General features: G+C 50.7%; 1 protein-coding gene across 8 annotated transcripts in view; it reads right to left on the bottom strand.

Annotated features, from left to right (window-relative positions):
- pidd1 (p53-induced death domain protein 1) overlaps nucleotides 1–19640 on the bottom strand; it is a 173229-nt gene that overhangs the window by 114552 nt on the left and 39037 nt on the right. For 5 of the 8 annotated variants that reach the window (XR_011949587.1, XR_011949588.1, XM_072518909.1 and 2 more), the window contains one exon: nucleotides 452–535. The exons of 2 other annotated variants lie outside the window; for them this stretch is intronic. The gene's annotated coding sequence lies outside the window, so the exon portion shown is untranslated. Of the gene's footprint in view, nucleotides 1–451; nucleotides 536–8812; nucleotides 8892–19640 lie in introns of those variants that run through there. One more of the 8 variants, XM_072518911.1, reaches the window with a different exon arrangement.

Below are 19640 nucleotides of genomic sequence, written 5' to 3'. Positions count from 1 at the left end.
GTAAAAGACGTTTGACAAACTGGTCCATAATTCCCTGATTTCCCACTCTCACCTTTCTTAAATAGTGAAGTGACATGCGCAATTTTCCAATCTAAGGAAACAGTTCCCGAATCAAGTGAATTTATAAGATTATAGTTCGGGCACCTGCAATATTCTCACTTATTTCCTTTAGAATGTGGGTTTATAAACCATCTGGTCCAGGGGATTTGTCAATCTTTAATGGCTTTTTTCCCCGTTACTTTAAACTTGTTGAATTATTGTCCATGATTCAACATTAGTTTTCTTAGGTTGTCTGACTTGCTAACCTCATCTGCCAAGTTCCTTGTTTTCATTTACAGTATCGCCATTATCAATCGCACTACCCTCTTTTTCCTAATATAATCATAAAAATGTGTTGATTTTGAAATTTACTGCAAATTTCTTTGCGTACTCTCTTTTATGTAGCTCTTACTAGCTTTGTTGTTTTCTGTCAGTAGAAGACGAGTCCGGAAGAGGTGTAAATGGCAGCAGTAGAATCATGACCAACAGATGCTATCTGAAAAAAATGAGAATCATGATTATCATAGAATCCTTACAGTGCAGAAGGGGGCCATTTGGCCCTTTGAGTCTGCATCGATCCACCAAAAGAGCACTCTACACCAAGGCCCATACACCCATTCCATCCCGGCAACCTAACTTACACATCTTTTGGGCACTAAGAGGCAATTTTAGCATGGACAATCCACCGAAGGGCAGCACGGTAGCACAGTGGTTAGCACGGTTGCTTCACAGCGCCAGGGTCCCATGTTCGATTCCTGGCTTAGGTCACTGTCTGTGCGGAGTCTGCACGTTCTCCCGTGTCTGCGTGGTTTTACTTCGGGTGCTCCGGTTTCCTCCCACAGGCCAAAGATGTGCAGGTTAGGTGGATTGGCCATGCTAAATTGCCCTTAGTGTCCAAAAAAGGTTAGGTGGGGTTACTAGGTTACAGGGATAGAGTGGAGGTGTGAGGCTTAAATGGGGTGCTCTTTCCAAGAGCTGGTGCAGACTTGATGGGCTGAATGGTCTCCTTCTGCACTGTAAATTCTAAGTTCTAATTCCATGTTCTAATCTGCGCACCTTTGGACTCTGGAAGCGCCCGGAGGGAACCCACACAAACACAGGGAGAATGTGCAAACTCCACATAGACAGTCACCCAAGGTTCGAATCAAACATGGGTCCCTGGTGCTGTGAGGCAGCAGTGCTAACTACTGTGCCACTAAACGTGTTGCACTTTATGACCAGAAAGCTCTAAACTGCCGATTCGAGAGATGTGCTACTGGGGAGCCTGTTGGGAGGAAGGAAGTGTAATCAAGGCAACTGTGAAAGCAAGTGGGCTTTTAGTGCCAATGGTCAACAGCCTATCTCCATAAACAGAGTCAGAGAAATTGAAGAAAGGAAGGGAAGAATTGGAGATGGATCTTGTAAAGGTGGGGGGAAAGGTGAGAATTGGAAGTAGAACTGAGGACATTTTCCAATTCAGGGCAAGAGCAGAAAGTGGAATCAATACAGCCATCGATGCGTCAGAAACGGAGGTGAGAGAGAAAGCCTGACTAGAGCTGGAAGCAGGGTTGTTTCACACATCCCACAAAAAGGACAAAGTTAGGACTCAAACTAGTTGCCAAGGAGACAGACCTTTACTTGGGGGTGTGAGGATCCCGGACGAGAACCCAACAATTTGCAATTTGTAAAACTGTGAGGAAAGGATACTTCGCCACTGACCAAATTGTTCCTTTGATGTTATCTTATGTTCATTCATGAAGGCCCCACTGTCTCAACCTTGCCCCTCGCCTGAGCTGTGGTTAAATCACCTGAGCTCGACTTCCGGGTGCGGCTATGCAGAGCTAGGTCGCATATTCGGCAGCTCCTGCTTGGAACGGACTTTTGGGCTCTTTTACAGGGCCCCCACGGCATTTGTTTGACATTTCCCGGTGTGGGAAGAAGGCGGCAATATTCCCCCGACAGTGTCCCCTAGGAAGGGTATGTCTCTTGGTTGCCAGACACACGCAGAAACAGTGAAAGATTTGGCTGCAACTACAGGATAAACAGGGCCTCTTCCAGCATGCAGGCGGGGGAAGGGCAAGCTTAAAGCTGCAAGCTGACCTGAGGGCCTGTATCAAAGGTGAATTCTAGCAGCAGAGGGAACAACTGTGAAAAGACCTCATCAAGGCCACTGAAGGGACTTCCGGTTGCGGTGATGCCTAGCTAGCCGCACGCTTCGGCGGCTCCAGCTCCGACGGACCTTCGGGCTCTTTTAAGAGCCCCAACGGGGAATTTTTCGACGACGCAACCCGGTGTGGGGCGTGTGAGAAGGGAGTCCCCCCCAAACGAAGGAGGAAAAAACCGGCGGCGGCGGCTGCAGCGCGAGGAATCGTCGACCAAAGGGTCAGAAAGAGAGAAGTACAAGATGGCGGCGGAGAAAGCGCAGGCGACATGGGGGCCTGAGCATGAAATTGTGAGACGGTGCGTGGAGCTGCTGAAGAGGGAGGTGCTGACCCCGTTGCTACAGGCAATTGAGGGGCTCAAGGAGACATTAAAGACCCAGGAGACAGAGCTCCGTGTGGTGGAGCAGAAGGTGACAGATATTGAGGACGAGATCCTGGGCCTGGCGGTTAAGACACAGACGCACGAGGCACTTCATAAAAAGTGTACTGAAAGGATCGAAGCCCTAGAAAATGGAGCGCGAAGGAAGAACCTTCGGATACTGGGTCTCCCTGAGGGTGTGGAAGGAGTGGACTGTGGAGCGTACGCAAGTACGATGCTGAGCTCACTGATGGGTGCTGAGGCCCCTACGGGCCCCTTGGAGGTGGAGTGGGCAAATCGGATTCCGGCGAGAAGACCAAAAGCGGGAGAACCACCCAGGGCGATAATCGTGCGATTTTACCGCCTTAAGGATAGAGAAGAGGTCCTGAGATGGGCTAAAAAGGTGCGGAGTAGCAGATGGGAGAATGCAGTGGTACGGGTATACCAGGATTGGAGTGCGGAGGTGGCGAGAAGGAGGGCGAGCTTCAACCAAGCCAAAGAGGTGTTGCATAAAAGGAAGGTGAAGTTCGGGATGCTGCAGCCGGCAAGACTATGGGTCACGTATCAGGAGAGACACCATTATTTCGAGACGGCGGAGGAAGCATGGACCTTCATCAAAGAAGAGAAATTGGATCGGAACTGAGGGACTGATGCTGCAGGAAATGTTATTGTTAATGTTACGGTGGAAGTTAATTGAGAAGTAAACAGGGAAGGGGGGAGACATTGGGGAAATGTGGGCGCCGGTGAGGGGGGAAAGACGGGACATAGTTGGAGAATGGGGAAGGGGAGGGGGAGGGGAAAGGGAGCTGCGCCATAAGAGGCGGGTCAGGTAAAGGGATGTTCCCGCACCAGAAAGAATAAGGCGGGAAGACAGGCGCAAGGCGGATGGGAGTTCCCCACATGGGGGGGGTCGAGGAGTGAGCAGGAGTAGCCGGGGTCAGTTGAAGTTAGCTGACTTACGGAAGTAATATGGGGGGAGCAATCAAGCTAGAAAGAGATCTAGCGGGGAGGGGAGGAGGGAGGGAGAAGGGGGGGGGGGACAACTGGGTTGCTGCTGCGGAAATCCAAAAGGAAATGGCTAAAGAGTGGGTGGGCGGGGATGGTGTGCGACGCTGGGGGAGCGAGCGGGAGCGCGGAGGCGGGATATGGGACTGGCCTAGAGAAGGTAATGGCTAGTCGACACGGGAGGGGGGCAGGTAGCCCCCTAGTGAGGCTGATCACGTGGAACGTGAGAGGCCTGAACGGACCGATAAAAAGGGCCCGAGTGCTCGCGCATTTGAAAGGACTAAGGGCAGACGTGGTTATGCTCCAAGAGACGCACCTAAAGGTGGCGGACCAAGTTAGGCTAAGGAAAGGATGGGTGGGACAGGTGTTCCACTCAGGACTGGACGCAAAGAATAGAGGGGTGGCCATTTTGGTGGGGAAACAGGTCGCATTTGAAGCAAAGAACATCGTAGCAGATAGCGGAGGTAGATATGTAATGGTGAGTGGCAGGCTGGAGGGAATGGAGGTCGTGTTGGTTAACGTGTATGCCCCAAACTGGGACGATGCGGGATTTATGAGACGGATGCTGGGGCGTATACCGGACCTGGAGGTAGGAAACTTGATTTTAGGAGGGGACTTTAATACGGTGCTGGACCCGGGGCTAGATAGATCCAGCTCAAGGACCGGAAGAAGGCCGGCAGCGGCCAAGGTACTTAAGGGGTTTATGGACCAAATGGGGGGAGTGGATCCATGGCGATTTCTTAGACCTAGGGCTAGGGAGTATTCCTTCTTCTCCCATGTCCATAAAGTGTACTCCCGGATAGATTTTTTTGTTTTGGGAAGGTCGTTGATCTCTAGGGTGGAAGAAGCTGAGTACTCAGCCATAGCGGTTTCGGATCATGCCCCACATTGGGTGGACCTGGAATTAGGAGAGGAAAGGGAGCAGAGAACACTCTGGCGATTAGATGTGGGACTGATGGCGGATGAGGGAGTGTGTGCAAGAGTGCGGGGGTGTATTGAGAGATACCTGGAGGTCAATGACGACGGCGAGGTCCCTGTGGGAGTGGTATGGGAAGCACTAAAAGCGGTGGTCAGAGGAGAGCTGATCTCCATTGGGGCCCACAAAAGGAAAACAGAGGCCAAGGAAAGGGAAAGATTACTGGGGGAGATTTTAAGGGTGGATAGGGAATTTGCAGAGACCCCGGAGGAGGAATTGTACAGGGAGAGGAGACGACTCCAGACGGAATTTGACCTTCTGACTACCAGAAAGGCGGAGGTACTGTGGAGGAAGGCACAGGGGAGGAGGTATGAATATGGGGAAAAGGCGAGTCGCCTGTTGGCTCATCAATTGCGAAAGAGGGCAGCAGCGAGGGAAATAGGAGGAATTAGAGACGAAAGGGGAGACACGGTGCGAAGGGCAGGAAAGATAAATGAGGTGTTCAAGACCTTCTATGAGGAACTGTATAGGTCTCAACCCCCAGAGGGAGAGGAGGGGATGCGGCAGTTCCTGGACCAATTGAGGTTCCCGAAAGTGGAGGAGCGGGGGGTGGTAGGCCTGGGGGCACCGATTGGGGTGGACGAGGTTATTAAGGGACTGGGAAGCATGCAAGCAGGGAAGGCCCCAGGACCAGACGGGTTCCCGGTGGAGTATTACAGAAAATATGTGGACTTGTTGGCCCTGTTGATGGTGAGGACGTTCAATGAGGCCAGGAAAGGGGGGACTCTACCCCCGACGATGTCGGAGGCGACGATATCGTTAATTTTGAAGAGGGATAAAGATCCGTTGCAGTGCGGGTCCTATAGACCCATTTCATTGTTGAACGTGGACGCCAAATTGTTGGCAAAGGTACTGGCATCGAGGATAGAGGACTGTGTCCCGGGGGTGGTGCACGAAGACCAGACAGGGTTCGTAAAAGGGAGACAACTGAATGTTAACGTGCGACGACTATTAGGGGTGATAATGATGCCCCCAGTGGAGGGGGAGGCAGAGATAGTGGCGGCAATGGACGCAGAGAAGGCATTTGATAGGGTGGAGTGGGAGTATTTATGGGAAGTGTTAAGGAGGTTTGGGTTTGGGAACGGGTTTATTAGCTGGGTTAGACTTCTTTATGGGGCTCCAACGGCAAGCGTAGTTACAGGTCGACATAGATCGGAGTATTTCCGACTATATAGGGGAACAAGACAGGGATGCCCGCTGTCTCCATTGTTGTTCGCGTTGGCAATTGAACCTCTGGCCATGGCGTTGAGAGACTCCAGGAAATGGAGAGGGGTGATTAGAGGGGGAGAAGAACACCGAGTCTCGTTATATGCGGATGACCTATTGTTATACGTGTCGGACCCAGCGGGGGGAATGATAGAGGTTATGCGAATTTTGAGGGGGTTCGGGGATTTCTCGGGGTATAGGCTAAACATGGGGAAGAGTGAATTATTTGTGATACATCCAGGGGACCAGAGTAGAGAGATAGAAGGCTTGCCTCTAAGGAAAGTGGAAAGAAACTTCCGATACCTGGGGATTCAGATCGCTAGGAGCTGGGGAACCTTGCACAGACTTAATCTGACACGGTTGGTAGAACAAATGGAGGAGGACTTCAAGAGGTGGGACATGCAGCCTCTATCGCTGGCGGGCAGGGTGCAAGCAATTAAGATGATGGTCCTCCCGAGGTTCTTATTTGTATTTCAATGTCTCCCTATACTAATCACTAAGACCTTTTTTAATAAAATAGACAGGAGCATCACGAGCTTCGTGTGGGCAGGGAAAGTTCCGAGAGTAAGGAGGGGGTTCCTTCAGCGTAGTAGGGACAGAGGAGGATTGGCACTACCGAACTTGGGCGATTACTATTGGGCCGCCAATGTGGCAATGATACGTAAATGGATGATGGAGGGTGAGGGAGCGGCGTGGGAAAGACTGGAGAGAAAGTCCTGTAAAGGGACGAGTTTAGAGGCGCTGGTGACGGCGCCGCTACCGATCTCACCTAAAAAGTTTACCACGAACCCGGTGGTGGCGGCAACATTGAATATCTGGGGACAGTGGAGGCGACAGAGAGGGGTGCGGGGAGCCCTGGTGGGGTCCCCAATCAGGAACAACCATAGGTTCGCCCCAGGAAGAATGGATGGAGGATTTCAGAGCTGGTTCCAGTTGGGAATTAGGAGGGTGGGAGATTTATTTATAGATGGGACTTTTGCGAGCTTGGGAGCATTGGAGGAAAAGTATAAGTTGCCCCGGGGAAATTTCTTGAGATATATGCAGGTGAGGGCATTTACTAGACAACAGGTGAGGGAATTTCCATTGCTCCCGACACAGGGGATACAGGACAGGGTGCTTTCAGGGGTGTGGGTCGGAGAGGGCAAGGTGTCAGAGATTTACCGAGAGATGAGGGAAGAGGGGGAGGAGTCGGTGGGCGAACTAAAAGGAAAGTGGGAAGAAGAACTAGGGGAGGAGATAGAGGCGGGTATGTGGGCTGATGCCCTAAGCAGGGTAAATTCCTCTTCCTCATGCGCCAGGCTTTGCCTGATTCAATTTAAGGTGCTACATAGAGCACACATAACGGGAGCAAGATTGAGCAGGTTCTTTGGAGTGGAGGACAAATGTGGGAGGTGTGGCGGGAGCCCGGCAAACCACGCACATATGTTTTGGGCATGCCCGGCACTGGAAGGGTATTGGAAGGGAGTGACGGGAGTGATTTCGCGGGTGGTGAAGGCCCGGGTCAAACCAGGCTGGGGGTTAGCTCTATTTGGAGTTGCGGAAGAGCCGGGAGTGCAGGAGGCGAAAGAGGCCGACGTTGTGGCCTTTGCGTCCCTAGTAGCCCGGCGCAGGATCCTACTCATGTGGAAGGAGGCGAAACCCCCCGGACTGGAGGCCTGGGTAAATGATATGGCGGGGTTCATCAAACTGGAGCAGATAAAGTTTGCCCTGAGAGGATCGGCTCAAGGGTTCACCAGGCGGTGGCAGCCATTTCTCGACTACCTAGGGGAACGTTAGAGGGAAGACAGATGACCAGCAGCAGCAACCCAGGGGGAGGGGGGCAGGGGGGGGGGGGGGGGAGGGGGGGTTTAGTTTAGGTCAAAGATAAAGGGGTTTTGTTACTTGTGTATTGTTTAAAATTTCTGTATTGTTATTGTTGCGTTTGCTTTGTAAGAGGGGAAAAATTGTTGTTTGGGAAAAAAAATTTCAATAAAACATTTATAAAAAAAAAAAAAAAAAAAAAAAAAAAAAAAATCACCTGAGCTCTCCCCCTCAAAAGAGGAAAGCAGCCTATGGTCATCTGGGACGCTGGCTACTTTACCGTTACCTTATCTTTTATGTTAAAACAGACTTTAATTTAAACACAGAATCAATCGCATTAGCAACAAAGTAACAGTTAAAACACTTCTTAAATAATAGGCAAAACATTCTTATTCCCTGCAACATACTGCCTGTATGTATCTTAAACCAGGGTTTTTAATAACATTACTGCAACAAATGTACAATATAATATAGAACAATTTCCAAAATTCATCACAGGAAAAATTGAGAGGAATCGAAGGAGAAGCTATTTAATGTTCAGCCAGGGAGAGGTGGGTAGTGGGAGATGGGTCTGGTCGTCCAAGGAAGAAGTGGAGGATTCACACATGTGGGACTAAAGGTGTAGAGGAGCTGGATATCCATGGTGAAATAGAGGCAATCAAGGTGGGAAATGTTGTGTTACGCTGCTTCGGATAACACAGGCTGCTACTTGATGCAGTCTTAACTAAAGTATGCTCCAGACTCTGAAGTGAGTTCAACGTGTTTATTGAACTATTAACACAGTTCTCAAATGAGTTTGACTCTCTGCTAATCTAACTGCAGTAACTCAGTCTAACTGTACCAGCTTGCTCTAAGCCACGTGCTGGAGTGTGATGCTGCTGATCAACCCTAACTCTCTAGATGTCTGTCTGTGGAAAGAGGCAGAGCCTGTGTGCCCTGTCCTTTTATATGGGTAGTGTAGTGCCCCCTTGTGGTAATGCCACCTCTGGGTGTCCTGATTACCCATTGGTTGTGTCCTGTTCTAATGACCCATTGGTTGTATGTCTGCATGTCATGACATATCTGGTGTTCCCTCTAGTGGTTACTTAGTTGTAGTGTATTTACATTAACCCCTTGTGTATATACAGTGATGTATATCACTACAGGAAACAGGTAACTGTTAAAGTAGCAGAGGGCAGTGGAAGAGTGCCTACTTTAGTCCCTTGGCTACAGAAACTGTCATCCATGCTTTTGTCACCTAAGCTCCAATATGTATAAAATTCTTGGCATATATTCTGTCCAACTCACCTATTACCCCAGTCTTGCTGAACTACCATGGCTGTCTTCCGCATCATATATTCATCGTAAAGGTTTTATCCCCTTTCTTTTAAAAAATATACATTTATTCAAATTTTCACTTCAAATAATACAAAATAACAGGGAAAAAAATAACATATACACACATAAAACCCCCAAAACATAAACTGACCCTCACTCAATGCCCATTCCACCCGTCCTTCTCTTCTTCCCACCTTAGTAATTAAGGGTGACCGTCTGCGTGGGCCTAACCCCCCACAACCCAAAAAAAGATGCACAGGGTAGGTCAATTGGCCACACTAAATTCTCTCTTAATTGAAAAAAAAAAATTGGGTATTCTTAAGTTTATTTTTAAAAACAATTAACCGTGACCATTTCCTTGAAATAAACAATAAACGGCTACCATCTTCAGTGAAACCCCTCAATTACTCCCCTCACGGTGTACTTTACTTTCACGAGGTATAGGGACTCCATCAGGTTTCCCAATCACACCGAGGCACTGGACAGAGACAGGTATAGGCACTCCAGCAGTACTCGCCTCCAGGCAATCAGCGAGGTGAAGGCCAGGACATCGGCCCCACGTCTGTCTGCAGCTCCGGCGAGTCTGACACCCCACATATGGCCACTAAGGGGCAGGGATCCAGCTCAATCTTCAGAATCACCAACACGGTGCTAAAGGAGGAGACACAGAAACCCACAATCAGAACATGTGCCCGTGGTTAGGGGACTTCTAGAGCAACGCTCACACTTGTCTTCCACCCCTGCAAAGAAGTGACTCATTCTGGACTTGGTCAGGTGTGCCCTACAAACCATTTTGAGTTGGATTAAACCAAGCTACGCACACGAGGACATAGAGTTCACCCTGTGCAGGGCCTCACTCCACACCTTGTCATCTAATACGGACCCCAACTCCTCCTCCCACCCAGCTTTAACCGCCTCCACCTCCAACCTCCGACATAATCCATTCATAAACGCTGGTAGTGCTCCCCCCCTCCTCCGACCCTGCGAGTGAAATAACCCAGTCCTTTAGAGAGATTGGGCCGCCACGGGGAATGTCGGGAAAATCCTTTTCGCAAAGTTGCGAACTTGTAAATATCTAAATAAGTCTGAACACGATTTCCGTCAATTCCTCCAGACTGGGGACGCCCGGTTGCGGCATGTAGGTGGAGGTCGCATGTTTGGTGGCTCCTGCCAGAGTAGTCTTTTTTAGGCCCTTTGCACCCAGTTTTGGGGTGAAATTATTTTGTGAGAAGCTGCGGGATGGTCTGAGGCATTTATAGAATATCAAAAACCAGGAAAAATAATCCAGGGAAAAGGGGAGTGAGCAAACGTCCGCTGCCAAGCGTGGCGAGGTGTGCAGCGGGTTAAAGATGGCGGGAGAGAGCCCATCAGGTGGAACCACGCCCATCACGGTGCAAAAGGTGGCTGAAGTCGGGAGGGTTTAAACTAGTATGGCAGGGGGGTGGGCACGGGAGCAATAGGTCAGAAGGTGAGAGCATTGAGGGAGAACGAGGGAATAGGGACAGTGTGGCTCTGAGGCAGAGCAGACGGGGAGAAGTTGCTGAACACAGCGGGTCTGGTGGCCTGAAGTGCATATGTTTTAATGCAAGGAGCATTACGGGTAAGGCAGATGAACTTAGAGCTTGGATTACTACTTGGAACTATGATGTTGTTGCCATTACAGAGACCTGGTTGAGGGAAGGGCAGGATTGGCAGCTAAACGTTCCAGGATTTAGATGTTTCAGGCGGGATAGAGGGGGATGTAAAAGGGGAGGCGGAGTTGCGCTACTTGTTCGGGAGAATATCACAGCTGTACTATGGGAGGACACCTCAGAGGGCAGTGAGGCTATATGGGTAGAGATCAGGAATAAGAAGGGTGCAGTCACAATGTTGGGGGTATACTACAGGCCTCCCAACAGCCAGCGGGAGATAGAGGAGCAGATAGGTAGACAGATTTTGGAAAAGAGTAAAAACAACAGGGTTGTGGTGATGGGAGACTTCAACTTCCCCAATATTGACTGGGACTCACTTAGTGCCAGGGGCTTAGACGGGGCGGAGTTTGTAAGGAGCATCCAGGAGGGCTTCTTAAAACAATATGTAAACAGTCCAACTAGGGAAGGGGCGGTACTGGACCTGGTATTGGGGAATGAGCCCGGCCAGGTGGTAGATGTTTCAGTAGGGGAGCATTTCGGTAACAGTGACCACAATTCAGTAAGTTTTAAAGTACTGGTGGACAAGGATAAGAGTGGTCCGAGGATGAATGTGCTAAATTGGGGGAAGGCTAATTATAACAATATTAGGCGGGAACTGAAGAACATAGATTGGGGGCGGATGTTTGAGGGCAAATCAACATCTGACATGTGGGAGGCTTTCAAGTGTCAGTTGAAAGGAATACAGGACAGGCATGTTCCTGTGAGGAAGAAAGATAAATACGGCAATTTTCGGGAACCTTGGATGACGAGTGATATTGTAGGCCTCGTCAAAAAGAAAAAGGAGGCATTTGTCAGGGCTAAAAGGCTGGGAACAGACGAAGCCTGTGTGGCATATAAGGAAAGTAGGAAGGAACTTAAGCAAGGAGTCAGGAGGGCTAGAAGGGGTCATGAAAAGTCATTGGCAAATAGGGTTAAGGAAAATCCCAAGGCTTTTTACACGTACATAAAAAGCAAGAGGGTAGCCAGGGAAAGGGTTGGCCCACTGAAGGATAGGCAAGGGAATCTATGTGTGGAGCCAGAGGAAATGGGCGAGGTACTAAATGAATACTTTGCATCAGTATTCACCAAAGAGAAGGAATTGGTAGATGTTGAGTCTGGAGAAGGGGATGTAGATAGCCTGGGTCACATTGTGATCCAAAAAGATGAGGTGTTGGGTGTCTTAAAAAATATTAAGGTAGATAAGTCCCCAGGGCCTGATGGGATCTACCCCAGAATACTGAAGGAGGCTGGAGAGGAAATTGCTGAGGCCTTGACAGAAATATTTGGATCCTCGCTGTCTTCAGGGGATGTCCCGAAGGACTGGAGAATAGCCAATGTTGTTCCTCTGTTTAAGAAGGGTATCAAGGATAATCCCGGGAACTACAGGCCGGTGAGCCTTACTTCAGTGGTAGGGAAATTACTGGAGAGAATTCTTCGAGACAGGATCTACTCCCATTTGGAAGCAAATGGACGTATTAGTGAGAGGCAGCACGGTTTTGTGAAGGGGAGGTCGTGTCTCACTAACTTGATAGAGTTTTTCGAGGAGGTCACTAAGATGATTGATGCAGGTAGGGCAGTAGATGTTGTCTATATGGACTTCAGTAAGGCCTTTGACAAGGTCCCTCATGGTAGACTAGTACAAAAGGTGAAGTCACACGGGATCAGGGGTGAACTGGCAAGGTGGATACAGAACTGGCTAGGCCATAGAAGGCAGAGGGTAGCAATGGAGGGATGCTTTTCTAATTGGAGGGCTGTGACCAGTGGTGTTCCACAGGGATCAGTGCTGGGACCTTTGCTCTTTGTAGTATATATAAATGATTTGGAGGAAAATGTAACTGGTCTGATTAGTAAGTTTGCAGACGACACAAAGGTTGGTGGAATTGCGGATAGCGATGAGGACTGTCTGAGGATACAGCAGGATTTAGATTGTCTGGAGACTTGGGCGGAGAGATGGCAGATGGAGTTTAATCCGGACAAATGTGAGGTAATGCATTTTGGAAGGGCTAATGCAGGTAGGGAATATACAGTGAATGGTAGAACCCTCAAGAGTATTGAAAGTCAAAGAGATCTAGGAGTACAGGTCCACAGGTCATTGAAAGGGGCAACACAGGTGGAGAAGGTAGTCAAGAAGACATACGGCATGCTTGCCTTCATTGGCCGGGGCATTGAGTATAAGAATTGGCAAGTCATGTTGCAGCTGTATAGAACCTTAGTTAGGCCACACTTGGAGTGTAGTGTTCAATTCTGGTCGCCACACTACCAGAAGGATGTGGAGGCTTTAGAGAGGGTGCAGAAGAGATTTACCAGAATGTTGCCTGGTATGGAGGGCATAAGCTATGAGGAGCGATTGAATAAACTTGGTTTGTTCTCACTGGAACGAAGGAGGTTAAGGGGCGACCTGATAGAGGTATACAAAATTATGAGGGGCATAGACAGAGTGGATAGTCAGAGGCTTTTCCCCAAGGTAGAGGGGTCAATTACTAGGGGGCATAGATTTTAGGTGAGAGGGGCAAGGTTTAGAGTAGATGTACGAGGCAAGTTTTTTACGCAGAGGGTAGTGGGTGCCTGGAACTCACTACCGGAGGAGGTAGTGGAAGCAGGGACGATAGGGACATTTAAGGGGCATCTTGACAAATATATGAATAGGATGGGAATAGAAGGATACGGACCCAGGAAGTGTAGAAGATTGTAGTTTAGTCGGGCAGTATGGTCGGCACGGGCTTGGAGGGCCGAAGGGCCTGTTCCTGTGCTGTACATTTCTTTGTTCTTTGTTTGTAAGTGATGGCCGGGAATTTGAGTGGTTATTCTCAAAACATTTTGAAAGGCATCGGGCAGAGATGATGACCTCGCTTAAGGAGTGGGTGGGTGAGACCCTTGCCCCGATGAGAGAGGTGTTGGTGAAGTCTTTGACGGTGGTGGGGGAGGCAGGGAGAGAAAATGAAGGGGATGGAGGAGGCATTGTTGCAGCTCAGCGGCCAGTTCACCTTGATGGGTGAGGAGCTGCAGAGGGTGGCAGAGATCAACAGAGGACTGAGAGCCAAAGTAGAATACCTGGAGGACAGGTCACAAAGGCAAAATCTGAGGATCATGGGTGTGGCCGAGGGAGTGGAAGGCCGAAGGCCTACAGAATACTTTGCCAACATGCTGGCGACGCTGATGGGGAGGGGGAGGTCCCTCCCAGTACAAATTGGACAGGGCACACCGGTCGCTCCTGGCAAAACTGAGGATGAATGAACCACCAAGTGCTGTGATCGTCTGCTTTCGCAATGTTCAAGTGAAGGACAAGGTGCCAAGGTGGGAGAAACAGGAGAGGTGGAATGTGATGGAAATGATATATGTATATATATCAGGACTTGACAACGAAGGTGGCAACGAGACGGGCGGCCTTCAGTCAAGCTAAGGTCGCGTTGTATAAACGCAACGTGTGGTTTGGTGTGGTCTACCTGGTGAAGCTGAGGTCACGCACAATGGCAGGGACTACTACTTTGAGATGGCGGCAGAGGTGAAGGCAGAAGGCCTGGGACTAGACTGAATTTGGAGTTTCATGGCTTTTGACTGGGTTTTTCCTTTATGTTGTTCTTTCCCGTTATGGATGTTATGGTTAACTGTCTTGTGTATTTGGCTTGGGGTAGATTGAGAGGCACGGTGGGGATTTATGGTTGTTTTGGTTTTGGAGTTTGTTTGGACGTGGGGTGTTGGGAGTTTGGAGGGGATGGGCATGGGGGGGGCTTTGGAGTTGGTGTGTTTTTTCGATGTGGGGAACCCCGGTCAAAGTGATGATGTGGAACTTGCGAGGGTCAAAGGGGCCAGTGAAGACAGCATGAGTTTTCTCGCACTTAAAAGTGCCCGGAAGCGGAAATGGTGCTGTTACAGGAGACCCACCTGAGAGTAAAGGACCCGATGAGGCTGACGAGAGGCTGAGTGAGACAAATGTTCCATTCGGGCTTCGAAAGTAGGGCCCAGTAGACGGCGATACTGGTGGGTAAATGGGCGAGGTTCCAAATGGAGAAGGTGGTGACGGACCAGGGGGCAGGTATGTGATAGTGATGGGGGCGCGGAAGGGAGGCTAGTGGTGCTGGTCAGCATGTATGTCCGAAACTGGGACGACGCTGGGTTTGTGAGAAAGGTGTTAGCGGCCATACGGACATGGATACTCACCAGTTGATATTGTGGGGGGGGTGCGGTTTTGGAATATGGTGTTGGACCTGAAGGTGGATAGGTCCCGGCCACACTTGCTGACAGACCCAAATTTTTGTATTGAGATGGAGAAAGTGGTTGAGGAGTTTAACTGAAATGGGGAGGTTTAGTCGTCGGTGGTTTGGGAGGCGTTGAGGCAGTGGTGACGGGTAAGGCCATTTCATTCAAGGCGAAAGTGGATAGGGAGGTGCGGGAGGAACGGCAGCGGCTGATAGATGAGATTTTGGAGGTAGATGGAAGGTATGCGGAGGATCCGGATCAGGGCTTTTGGTGAGGAGGAAGAAGTTGCAGGCAAAGTTTGATCTTCTATCCACAGGGAGGGCGGATTGGCAGTTGAGGCGAGCGAGGAGGGTTGTTTATGAGTATGCAGAGAAGGCCAGTCGATTGTTGGCAGGCCAGCTCCATCGGCAGGCAGCAGCGATAGAGATTGTGCCGATTAGGAATGGAATGGTGGTGGTGGCTCTGGAGCAGGTGAATAGGGTGTTTGAGAATTTTTTTTAGAAAAAGTGACATTGTACAGTACAAAAAAAAAAGTCACGACACAAATTAAACATTGTGCAAACCACGGCTCTGTTCACGCAAGGACCTGCCTCAATATCCCCCTACTCTACTCTACCCTAGCACCCCCCCCCCCCCCCCCCCCCCCCCCACTGACGCTTACTCCTCTGCGAGGAAGTCAATAAATGGCTGCCACCTTCGGGCGAACCCTAATAGCGAACCTCTCAAGGCGAACTTGACTTTCTCTAGGCCAAGAAAGCTCGCCATGTCCGATAGCCATACCTCAGCCCTCGGGGGCTTTGAGTCCCTCTGTGCTAACAGTATTTGTCGCTGGGCTACCAGGGAAGCAAAGGCCATAATGTCGGCCTCTCTCTTCCTGGACTCCCGGGTCCTCCGAAACCCCAAAGATTGCCACCTCAGGGCTCATTACCACCCCAGTTTTTAATACCCGGGACATGACATCTGCGAATCCCTGCCAGTACCCCCTGAGTTTAGGGCACGACCAGAACATGTGTGCATGGTTAGCTGGCCCTCCGGCGCATCTAACACACTTGTCCTCCAGCCTGAAGAATTTGCTCATCCGGGCCACCGTCATGTGGGCCCGGTGCACAACCTTAAACTGGATCAGGCTGAGCCTGGCGCATGTTGCGGTCGTGTTTACTCTGCTCAGGGCTACCGTCCTCCATCTCCCCCCCGAACTCCTCTTCCCACTTAAGCTTCAGGTCCTCGGTCTGCATATCCTCAGCTCCCATTAGTTCCTTGTAGACGTCTGAGACTCTACCCTCTCCCCTAGAAACTACCCTGTCCTGCCTCCCCTTCGGCGGGAAACGTGGGAAGGACAGCACCAGTCTGCGTACAAAATCCCACACCTGTAAGTGTCTACATTTGTTCCCCCTCACTAGCCCCAGATCCGAAGAGCCGCCACCACTATCGGGCTGGTGGAGTACCGTGCCGGCGGAAGTGGCAGAGGCGCCGTGACCAGGGCTGCTAAGCTAGTGCCCCTGCATGAAGCAGCCTCCATCCGCTACCAAACCGACCCCGCACCCACCATCCATTTCCTTATCATCGCTATGTTGGCCGCCCAGTAATAGTTGCTGAAGTTCGGCAATGCCAGCCCCCCTTCTCCTCTGTTCCTTTCAAGCACCACCCTCTTCACCCGCGGGGACTTCCCTGCCCATACAAATCCCAGAATAATTTTATTCAGCCTCTTAAAGAAGGACCGCGGGATAAACATGGGGAGACACTGAAAAACAAACAAGAACCGCGGGAGAATCGTCATCTTAACAGTCTGCACCCTCCCCGCCAATGACAGCGGGAGCGCATCCCACCTCCGGACCTCCTCCCTCACTCGTCCCACCAGTCCGGACAGGTTGAGCTTATGCAACTTGCCCCAGTCCCGTGCCACCTGAATCCGCAAATATCGGAAACTCTCCCCCACTAGCCTGAACGGCAACTCCTTCAGCCTACTCTCCTGCCCCCTCGCCTGAATTACAAACAATTTGCTCTTAGCCATGTTCAGTTTGTATCCGGAGAACCGGCCAAATTCCCTCAGGGTTGCCATGATACCATCCATCCCCACCATTGGGTCCGATACATATAACAGCAGATCATCTGCGTATAACGAGACTCTATGTTCCACTCCCCCCCCCCCCCCCCCCCCCCCCCCCCCCCCCCCCCCCCCGGACCAGCCCTTTCCAGCCCCTAGAAGCTCTCAATGCAATTGCCAGCAGCTCTATGGCCAGCGCAAACAGCAGTGGGGAGAGAGGGCAGCCCTGTCTTGTCCCACGGTGCAGTCTAAAGTAGTCGGATGTTGTCCTGTTAGTCCTTACACTCGCCTCCGGGGCCTGTTATAATAGCCTAACCCAGTCGATGAACCCTGCCCCGAACCCGAACCGTCCTAGTACCTCCCACAGATAATCCCACTCGACCCGGTCAAAAGCCTTTTCAGCATCCATGGCTACCACTATCTCTACCTCCCTACTCTCCGGGGGCATCATAATCACGTTAAGCAGCCTTCTTAGGTTGGCCACCAGCTGCCTCCGCTTTACAAACCCGGTTTGGTCCTCCCCAATTACATCCGGTACACAGTCCTCAATTCTGGTTGCCAAGATCTTGGCCAGTAACTTGGCATCTACGTTGATCAAAGAGATCGGTCTGTATGACCCACAAGCCTCCGGGTCCTTATCCCGTTTCAGAATAAGTGAGATGGTGGCCTGCGACATCTTCGGGGGTAAACTCCCTCTGTCTCTTGCCTCGTTAAAGACCCTGATCAGCACCGGCCCCGCTATCCCGGCAATTTCTTTGTAAAACTTGTCATGTGAGAGTGCCTTTAAGAAATGGATGTTTAAGCAATGTACCTTTAAGAAATGCAGTGATGTCAGAGTGTGGCTTTAGTTTCAGTTTGAAAAGAGCTGCGGGTGTCTGTGTTTGCAGTGAGCTGGATCTGCTGTGATCTCTGCCATGAAAGACTATCTCTGGATCATTTGGGTGATTTAAACTCATAAAAGTAATGCCTTGAACCTGATGTGTTTCTGTTTAAAGGTGTTAAGTCTCTCTTGGATGTTGAAAGGATTATTTAGTGTTGTAATATTTGCTGGGTTATCTTTGAAGTAAGGGGGTGGAAAGAGATCCAATGTTTATTTAAAAGGGTTAAGTTGAGTTCATGGAATTAACATTGTTTTGTGTTTAAAAACCATTTGTCACTTCCGGGTGCGGCGATGACCAGCTGAGTCGCACGTTTCGGCAGCTCCCGGTGAAACGGACTTTTGGGCTCTTGATAGGAGCCCCAACGGCAATTTTGACGGCTAAAAACACTGTGCGGTAAACCAGAAGGGAATCCCCCCTGGATACGGATGAAAAAAGGAGGAGAAAGTGGCCGGATTGCAGTGGATCCTTTAGAACAGCGGCAAGGAAGGCAAGCAAAAACCAAGATGGCGTCGGAAGGTGGCAGTTTAACATGGAGCCCTGAACAACAAGAGTTCTTGAAATGCTGTGTGGAAGAGCTCAAAAAGGAAATGAAGAAAGAGCTGTTGGCCCCGATACTACAGGCGATCGAAGGGCTAAAGGAGGAACAAAAGACCCAGGAGCGGGAGCTTAGGGTCGTGAAGGCAAAGGCAGCCGAGAATGAGGACGACATACAGGGCCTGGTGGTGAAGATGGAGACGCATGAGGCACATCAGAAACGATGTGTGGAAAGGTTGGAGTCACTGGAGAACAACGCAAGGAGGAACAACCTGAGGATTCTTGGTCTTCCTGAAGGTGCGGAGGGAGCGGACGTCGGGGCATATGTGAGCACGATGCTGCACTCGTTAATGGGAGCGGAGGCCCCGGCGGGTCCGTTGGAGGTGGAGGGAGCATACCGTGTGATGGCGCGAGGACCGAGAGCAGGAGAAATTCCCAGAGCCATAGTGGTGAGATTCCTCCGTTTTAAGGATAGAGAAATGGTCCTTAGATGGGCAAAGAAAACTCGGAGCAGTAAATGGGAGAACGCGGTGATCCGCGTTTATCAAGACTGGAGTGCGGAGGTGGCGAGAAGGAGGGCGAGCTTTAATCGGGCCAAGGCGGTGCTTCATAAAAAGAAGATAAAATTTGGAATGCTGCAACCGGCAAGACTGTGGGTCACATATCGAGGGAGGCACCACTACTTTGAGACGGCGGATGAAGCGTGGACTTTTATTGTGGAAGAAAAACTGGAATGAGCGGGCTATTAAAAAGAACGTTTGAACAAAGTGGTGGGGCGAATGTGGGGGGCGAAGAGGGGGGTTAAAAAGGGGGGAAAGAGGAGTTTTATGTACTAATCCTGCGATGTGGTAACTTTTCTCTCTTCCACAGGTGGTGATGGGGGGAGGAGGGGAGGTGGAGGAGATGGGGCGATGGCCATTGGGGCGGGGCCAAGGGAGAAGGTTCCCGCGCTATGATAATCATGGCGGGAATAGAGAAGCAGGAAGGAGGGGGCGTCGCACGGTGCGAGCCGAGGTCACGGGAGGAAGCCGAGGTCGGCCAGAGTTTGCTGACTTCTGGGAGCAACATGGGGGGAGTAATTACGCTAGCGGGGGATCTAGCGGGGGGGGTTGGGAGGGGGGAATTACTGGGTTGCTGCTGCTGGGGAGAGGGGGGAGCTGGTATGGGAGGGGATGGGCGGGGGGGCACCGCCTGGGGGAGATACAGCTGCGTGGGAACCGGGTGAGGAGCTGGAAAAAGGGGATGACTAATCGACAAGGAGGGGGGGTTGGAAGCCCCCCAACCCGGCTGATCACGTGGAACGTGAGAGGGCTGAACGGGCCGATAAAGAGGGCACGGGTACTCGCACACCTTAAGAAACTTAAGGCAGGTGTGGTTATGTTACAGGAAACGCACCTGAAACTGATAGACCAGGTTAGGCTACGCAAAGGATGGGTGGGGCAGGTGTTCCATTCGGGGCTAGATGCGAAAAA

Source organism: Scyliorhinus torazame, chromosome 10 (genome assembly GCF_047496885.1).
Source record: "Scyliorhinus torazame isolate Kashiwa2021f chromosome 10, sScyTor2.1, whole genome shotgun sequence".
NCBI classification, from domain to species: domain Eukaryota; kingdom Metazoa; phylum Chordata; class Chondrichthyes; order Carcharhiniformes; family Scyliorhinidae; genus Scyliorhinus; species Scyliorhinus torazame.
This window is presented reverse-complemented; position numbering and strand designations above follow the sequence as displayed.